This window comes from Sphaerodactylus townsendi, linkage group LG04 (genome assembly GCF_021028975.2).
Source record: "Sphaerodactylus townsendi isolate TG3544 linkage group LG04, MPM_Stown_v2.3, whole genome shotgun sequence".
In the NCBI taxonomy this organism is placed as follows: domain Eukaryota; kingdom Metazoa; phylum Chordata; class Lepidosauria; order Squamata; family Sphaerodactylidae; genus Sphaerodactylus; species Sphaerodactylus townsendi.
In genome coordinates, this window is record NC_059428.1 from 13364898 (window position 1) to 13372508 (window position 7611).

Consider the following 7611-nt stretch of genomic DNA (forward strand, 5'->3'; position numbering starts at 1 on the left):
ACCTGATGCAAAAAAAGTTGTTTGGCCGTGGGGAAGGAGGGTGGCCGTTCATACGGGGTGGGGGTGGGGGCAGAAAACTCAGATTTTTCACCAGGCTACATTTTCCCTAGATACGCCTCTGTCAGTTCCCCATTGGAGACCTCTGCCCTAACTGTACGTAATTACACATCATGCCCTGCTATCATTCCCCTCGATCCCCTTCCAGTTTGGTACATTAACAAATCTCTCAGCCATTCTACAGGTTCTGCCTGGTGTACTGAATACCTTTGTAAGGTTAGAGACCGGTCAAATGAAAGTTGCTGACAGAATTTCCTTACTATCAGTTTATCAATGGCTTAATGTTTACACAAACCCTAAAGGAGTCTGGCCCCTAATAGCCCAAGACTCTTTCCAACCTAGATGGATGTGTGAAGTTAGGGAAGGCCTGCACAAGAGAGGCATATCACCTAGTGCTCTCTTGACACAAGACTTTACATCCTCAGCTAAAGACTCACAAGTCAAAGCTGAGAGTTCCAAAGATAATGGCTGCTGTCAACAAGATACAACAGCATTCCCCAAATTTAATCTCAAACCATCCAAGTTAAAATACACTTTGGGGTCCCTTCCCTATCTTATATAACTTGGACGCTAGTCACTTAGGAGGGCTTTCCTACACTCACCAGATGTGATGCTCTTCCCTCAGCAATGCTTGAGGGCAGATATTAAAAAATTCTGTATATCGACAGGCTTTGTCCATGTGATATGGGGGAAATAGGAGACTCCTGACGCATATCTTTTTTTCACAGTGTGCCCCACTCACAAAGAAATGAGGGCAAAACTGTTTGACTCTCTCCCAACATCAATTTTTCTTGGGCCTGAGGATTGTGCCATGGAAGACTATTAGAAGATGCCAATCCGAATATAACCAGAGAGGTGGCAAAATTTAGTGCTTATGTGGTTAAAAGGCGTGGACAAGTAGGGCAATAAAAATAGGAACTCTGGATCAATGATTTTATCTTTTATTCAAATTTTATTCCAGTTTTTAACTTGAACTTATATTATAGTTTGGACAAACAGTCTTTGGAAACTGGTTACCTCAATTTTATTTTGTATCTGGTCTGGAAATGTACTATCTGTATTTTATATTTTATATCTGATATTTTCTGGTCTTTGACCGAAATAAAATATTGATTGATTGAACAAATCTCTCAGGACATCATCTTGTTTCCAGTGATGCGGAGGGTGGAGTGTCTATAATTGAGACCTGGCACTCGCAGTCACACCGTGCACATGCCAATTCCACACAGCTGCCCAAAATCTTACTGACGACGAGCCGATCAGCAGACTAATTATTTTAAATGTCATCATTAAAATTAAAATACTGCCTCCTTTTCAAAGAAACCTGCTAAAAAGCGGAAAAGCCCCAGAGATGAGTCTGACGTAATATCAACAGTGGACTGTCATCCGTATGAGTGTTTGGGATTGTGGGTTAAGGATTATTTTTTAAAATAAAAAGGAAAGAATCCTTCACTCTTGCTGTTTCAACCTGAAAAATTTCTGCTCCAGTTTTGTTCTTCTCTTGTGCAGACTGAGTGTAAGATTCTGTTTCAGCACCAGCTCTCGTGTCCTTGCAACAAACCTCATCCCCAAATTTCATTATTTATTTCATTTACGCTCCACCTTTCTCTCCAATGGGGGACCAAGGTGATTTACATCACTGAAAGGCAGCGTGGTGGAGTGGTTAAAGTGTTGGACTAGGCTTTGGGAAAGCCAAGTCTGAATCTCCACTCTGCCACGGAAGGTTGTGGGATGACCTTAGGTCACTCACACACACGCGACCTAACCTACCTTACAGAGTTGTTCTAAGGATAAAATGGAGGAAAGGAGAACCACGTAAGTGATTTTTGGGTCCCCACAGGAAGAAAGGCATTAAATAAATCAATAAAAAATCTTCTCCACTGATGCACCATTCCCTCCAGGAATCTGTGCAATCCATTTTTAAAATCTTCCTTACGCCCACCGGCAGTGAATTATACAATTTAGCTACTTGTTGAGTAAGGAGGTACCAGGGACGTAGGTATAGATTTTTTATGGGGGGAGGGTTCGGGGGGGCCACACCCCCACCTGCCCCTAGGGCATGGCCATGCCTTCCCAAGCCCCGCCCCTGGCCTAGCGCTTATAAAAGCAGCTCTCCGAGGTCGGGGATAGCAGACTCCCCTGCCCTGCCCTCCCCTGCCCGTCCCCTCTGGGCAGAGGCATAGAGGGAAAATGGAGCCTGGTGCAAAATCTAAGTTTTGCGCCCCCCCCCCCCCGGGCAGCTGCTGTGATGCTGGAATCCACCCCCAAACAGCATCACTTTCAATGGCATTTAAACTAGAGAGCCCAAATTCTCCTTTTAAATCCACCTTGAAGGGAGAATCTGGGGTCCCTAGTTAAACAACATTGAAAGTGATGCTGTTTTGGGGTGGATTGTCCCCCACCCTGAAACAGCATCACTTTCAATGTGGCGTAGTGGTTAAGAGCAGGTGCATTGTAATCTGGAGGAACTGGGTTTCCCTGCTCTGCCACTTGAACTGTGAAGACTTATCTGGGGAATTCAGATTAGCCTGTGCACTCCCACACATGCCAGCTGGGTGACCTTGGGCTAGTCACAGCTTTTCGGAGCTCTCTCAGCCCCACCCACCTCAAAGGGTGTTTGTTGTGAGGGAGCAAGGGCAAGGAGATTGTAAGCTCCTTTGAGTCTCCTACAGGAGAGAAAGGGATGATATAAATCCAAACTCTTCTTCTTCTTCTAAACTGAGGACCTCAGATTCTCCCTTTAAATCCATGCCGAAGAGGGTGGATTTAAAACGAGAATCTGGGGAAATTTGGAGGGTGCCGGCTGTCAGGAGTGCAATTGTTAAGCTAGAAGCACCAAACTTTCTGGGTATCTTTAGGAGTCTCTCCTAATGATACCACCCAGGTTTGGTGAAGTTTGGTTCAGGGGATCCAAAGTTATGGACCCTCAAATGTGTAGCCCCGATCTTCTATTAGCTCCCATTGGAAACAATGGAGGATGGGGGCACCCCCTTGGGAGTCCATAACTTTGGACCCCCTGAACCAAACCTCACCAAACCTGGCTGGTATCATCAGGAGCGTCTCCCAAACAATCCCTGAAAGTTTGGTGCTGCTAGCCCAAACAATGCGCCCCCTGCAGGCCAAAAACCAAAAAAGGGCTGAAATGTTTTAAAAACCCACAAACGGGTGGGCGGAGCTTTGGACATGAATGGGGGGGTTCAAACCCGAGAAACCCCCCCCCCTTACCTATGTGCATGGGAGGTACCATTGTTTAATCTGTCCTAAAACTATTGCCCATCAACTTCATTGGTACCTCTGGAAACTCCTGGAGATTTCAGAGGGGGGGGTGGAGCCTCAAGAAGGCGGGGTTTGGGGAGGGGAGGGGCTACAATGGGATATAACACCATAAAGTCCACCTTCCAAAGCAGCCATTTTCTCCAGGGGAACTGATCTTGAGTGCCTGCAGATCAGTTGCAATAGCAGGAGATCTCCAGTCGCCCCCTGGGGATTGGCAACCCTACCTAGAGATCAATTGTAATAACAGGAGATCTGATCACGGTGTCTCCCCTGCCAGGTAAGTATAGGTAATGTCCAATGCTAGATACAGTTTATCTGTCTGTGTTCTGAATGCACTTTTGATTTGTACTTCAGAAATGTCTGTAATGCTCTGAAGCCTATTTTAATATGCCTAATAAAGATTGTTGCATTGCATTGCATTGTATTGTATTGTATAACAGGAGATCTGAAAGTTGGAAATCCTATGTAGAGAGCTCCCCCGCCAGTTCTAGTATTAAGAGAAAGGAAGGGAAAAATCCCTCTCATAACGAAGGAGGAAGACAAGTCCAAATTGCAAATGGGGTGTCTGAAAGTCAGGTGAATACATAGGGTCAAACGTCCCCGGGCTGCGGCCATTTAGTCACGTGGCGGCCGGAAAATCGCCTTTGAAATGACCTGGTGCAATGACAGGTTCTCACAGGTTCCCGAGGGTAGGTTACTAATTATTTGTGTGTGCCGAGAGGGGGTTACTAATTGGTGATTTTGCCATGTGATTTTTGCCTTAGTTACGCCCCTCCTCTCAGCAGTAGTGCACAGAACTTGAAGCAGTCTAGCAGGAGGTGCACTGGCATGCGTGGCAGCCTGCGCCTGCGTGCATTCATTTCCCGCCCAAGGACTGGTGCAGTGGCTGCGTCCTTGCCACAGCCTCACCCAGGAATGCCCCACCCCATAATGCCTGGCCATGCCCCCATTGTGCCCCGCCCAGCCCCATTGACGCTACACCACAGTTTGAATCCCACCACCATGGGAACCTGTTACTAAAATTTTTGGATTCCACCACTGGATTTGCCTCTGCTGGAAGTTTTGGTGGCACTCAGATTGTGATAAACACTGCTTTTATTTGAACAACTGAAAAACGCACAGGCTCAGGCTTCCTATAAAAAAATCATCAGGTGATATACTCCCCGACCCCCACTTTCTTGGAAGCGACTTATAGCTGCTGGCTTTACGGCACAGTGTTCCAGAAATGAACTCCACAAATCCATAAGTGTTCTATAATTTTGACTTTGCCTAGCAGTTTGGTGATTTCATTTTTATTCAAGTCGATATATGACCGCAATGAGCACAGTTGAACAGTATCAAGTGTGAGAGCTTATATACCTTTTATGATTTGCTCAATAAACCGAAAGATTTTTAAAAAACAATAAAAAGTTGGCGGCATTCATTCTGACTTCACTGAATACACACCTCCCCCCTGAATACTTCCAGCAATCCTATTGGCAATGAAAATGATCTGATCAATAACACCAGTAATGTTGGAAAATGCATATGGGCGTAGCACAAAATGCTGTGGACACAGCATACCTTGATTTTAACAAGCCCCTTGACAAGGTTCCTCATGATATTCTTGCCAGCAAGCTAGTAAAATGTGGACTAGACAATGCTACTGTTGGATGATTTGTAATTGGTTGACTGACCGGTTCTCCACTGGAAACAATGGAAGGAAATTTCGGGGCCGATAATATTAGACTCCCGACCCAATCTTCACAAAACTTGGGGGTTCTTGGGAGAGGTATCAACAGCTGCACTGCAAATTTGTGGCATTGACTTTAGAAATATTAAACCCCCAACCCCTAACCCTAACCCAGAAACTTTTCCCATTAACTAATATAGCTAACACTAACTTTTAGAAGAAACAGCTCCATGATGCCCTATGGCAAATCTTTCTGAGGTGGGGGAGGGGCGGGGGTAGCTGTTTGGTGAAGATTGGGTCAGAGGGTCCAATTTTATGGACCCCCAAATGGAGAAAAATGTAATCCCTGACCCAAACATAACCAAACTTGGGGGCTCTTGTAAGGAGAGCTACCTACAGCTATGCTGAAAATTTGGTACCTCTACCTCAAGAAACACCCATCCCCAGAGCCCTGCAAATGCTCCCCAAAGAAGGCTTTTATGGCCGGACTCAACTACGGTTGGAGATTCGGACAGTCCAAATCCGGATTTTGACCGACTCTGCATTGATTCGGACGGATTTGGACGAGCGGGGTCCGAATCTGAGCTGTCCGAATCCCATCTGATCCAAATCCATGGGATTCGGATCACCAGCCGAATTGCGTTTTTATTTTTTGGTGTTTTTTTCACGTTTTGGCTTGCAGGGGGTGCATTTTTAAACATATTGGCACCAAAATGTCACGGTATCATCAGGAGACTGTCCAGATGATACTTCTCAAGTTTGGCACAGTTTGAGTCAGGGGGGCCAAAGTTATGGACCCCCCAAAGAGGTGCCCCATCCCCATTTTTTCCAATGGGAGCTAAGGAGATGGGGGTTACCCTTTTGAGAGTCCATAACTTTGCCCCCCCCCCAAACAAACTACACCAAACCTGGGGGGTATCATCAGGACAGTCTCATGATGATACCCTGAAATTTTGGTACCGATAAATCTAAAAATGCGCCCCCTGCAGGCACCCCCAAGAGACCCTGGGAAATGTAGTTCCCACCAGAACAGGAAGGCCTGTTCTCCAGCCTGCTTAGTTTTCTGAAGTAAGTGTGGGGGGCGCTGCGGGGGGTGGGGGTGCTGCGGGGGCATGGGAAAGGGGGAGTGGCTGGGGGGATTTTGTGCCCCCATGTGACCCAAATCCATGTGCCTGGTGCGTCGTGCCCCCCGCCCCCTGGGAGCTTCGCCACTGCCTGTATCTGTGGCTGGCAAGGTGTATCACAGAGAGAAGTGTGTTACACACTCCATCAATGGATTTCTCAAGATGCTATTGAACGGCGTAGAGCTCAGCAATCAATGTTGTTTGGGCATGTACTAAACGGAAGCGATTTCACTCATTTCCCACCTTTCTTTGTGATGGCTCTGAAAGGCAGATGGTGGCTAAAAGGTAGCTAGATGCAGTGAAGCCAGCAAACTGCGTACGTGTCACTGGGGCTGTGTCCATGAAGGACAAAGTCCCGGTGTCAAGAGCGGCATCTTCGGCAACAGAGATTCAGGTTTCTTTGCAGCTCAGAGTCTCTTGCCTCACTGTTGGCAAAGGTGGCTCTATAATAGGTTTGCCAGGCAGTGCCTACAATCTGGTGGGAGGGTTGGGGGAGGGTTATGGAGAGGAAGACGAGAAGAAGAATTTAGATTTATACCCCACCTTCCTCTCCTGCAAGGATTCTCAAGGAGCCTTACAAGCTCCTTTTCCTTCCTCTCCCCACAACAGACCTCTTGTGAGGTAGGTGGGGCTGAGAGAGTTCTGAGAGAACTGTGACTACCCCAAGGTCACCCAGCAGGAATGTAGGAGTGCAGAAACACATCTGGTTCACCAGATACGCCTCCACCACTCAAGTGGAGGAGTGAGGAATCAAACCTGGTTTTCCAGATTAGAATCCACCTGCTCTTAACCACTACACCATGCTGCCTCTCACACAATACTAGGTGTGGGGCCATGTCTCTTCAGGTAAAAAAAAACACCTGGGAGCAACATAAAGATGCTTTAGGAATTACAGAGTTTCCAGTGATTCCTAAAGCTACTTTACGTCACTTCCTCTTTTATTGGAAGTGATTTAATTCCTCATGTTTTTAAAAAAATCAATTTAAAAAATGGAATTCTCCAGTCAGTGCTTGGCGTGACAGACAGTAATTGGCAGCAGAGGGCAAGAATTCCCTGACCCTCACCAGACCCTCACCCTGACCCTACTCTATAATAAGGGGAAGTGAGACAGTGGATTTGAAGGGGGCATCAGACTCTGGTAGTGGCGTAGTGCCAAGGGGACAGGGGGGCACGATGCACAAGTGCGCACCAGTGCAGGGCGTGGTGGGGGTGTTCCAGGGCTTTCTGGGGCATGGTATTCTAGGGGCGTCGCAGGGTATGGCGGGGCGGGGTGCACGTGTGCCCCAGGCACAGTTCCCCCTTGTTCTGGTCCTGGGCTCCGGTTATTCTCACATCAACCTTTGTGTGTCCCTCAGAACCCTTCGCTCAAGAACTAGAGAAAGCAACTTCCTTCGTTCCTTGTCCTCCAATTGTCTTGAAACTCAGTGTTGCTTGCTGGCAGCCAAATGCCCAAGATGGCTTCCCAGACTCTCATGAGATGAT